The sequence below is a fragment of the Pterocles gutturalis genome, unplaced genomic scaffold (genome assembly GCF_000699245.1).
Source record: "Pterocles gutturalis isolate BGI_N339 unplaced genomic scaffold, ASM69924v1 scaffold20744, whole genome shotgun sequence".
NCBI classification, from domain to species: Eukaryota; Metazoa; Chordata; class Aves; order Pterocliformes; family Pteroclidae; genus Pterocles; species Pterocles gutturalis.
Window position 1 is genome coordinate 1,608 of NW_010128719.1, and position 1,257 is coordinate 2,864.

The window sequence follows — 1,257 nt, forward strand, 5'->3', positions numbered from 1 at the left end:
GGGGTCCAGAGGTGACGAGGTAGCAGATGATCCCAGCTGCCACGCAATGATAACGAGCAATAAACACAAGCCTGCTCCTCTCCAAAACCCTCGTCAATAATGCATGCATCTAAGGCAGCAGTGATTTTAAGACTTTAATTATTTAGTGATATTAGTAGTAGAGTTGTTGCGGGGCATGGAGTACAGATTGCTGACGCCAGTGGTGCCCGGGGCTGGGCTGACCTCCAAGCAGAGCCCCCCGAGCCCACCGCCCCGCTCCCCACGGGGACCAGACCCCTGCCTCACCCCAGCCACCTGGGCTCTGCTGCTGCTCAGCCCCCTTGGGGCACCAGGACCCATGGACAGCATCTCGGTGCTGGGGAGGATGGGGTCTGGCGCAGGGGGTTTGGGCATTGCCTGGCGGTTACCTGCATTCAGCTCCTCTGTGTTCTGCAGCTCTCTGCCAGCGAGCAGAGCGATATTTTACACTGAACATGTGGAGCAGTGCCCACGCCTCCCCCAGACACACAAAATGTGTCATTTCAGGTTATGCCATAAAAAATTATGTTCTGCCACTCACTTAAAGGTCAGCCAGAAGAGGACAGGTTTTTTATTTTATTTTTGCATGCAGGATTCAAAAGCCTTGTGTTCTTACAATGCTTTCATGGTTCCATGAGATAAGATTTTTTTTAGAAAGGGTTCCAGTGGGGAAATACCAGTTAAATGGGAGGGAGAAATGTGCCAGAAGCTCTGGAACTTATCCCAGGCTCTCTGGGGCTTTCCTGCTCTTGGTGTTAAACACACCATCCGTCTGATTCACGCTTTCAGTCCGATCTGGTTTGAAGCATCCTGCTGCTCAGCAAGAGGAGAAGCACTCGCTGAGAGCTCCCGAGGAGCCCATTGCTCTCCCTGCGCCCGGGCTCCAGCTCTCCTGGCTTATGCCAGGTGTGTGACAGAAGAGCCCGGCGTGGCCGGCAGCCCTGGTCTGGGTCCAGCATGGCTGGAGCACAAAGCAGCGTCTTACCAGTGAGAGCATCTGCCGTGGGCGTGAGAGCATCCCCAGGCTGCCGTGGGCGTGAGAGCGTCCCCAGGCTGCTGTGGGCATGAGAGCATCCCCAGGCTGCTGTGGGCGTGAGAGCATCCCCAGGATGCCGTGGGCGTGAGAGCATCCCTAGGCTGCCGTGGGCTCTGCCTTCTCTGGGTGGCATCCCAGAGGGCTGGGGGCAAGGTGTGAGCTGGAGCTGGACCCTGTCCGTCTGTCCTGGTGGGAGCATGCCC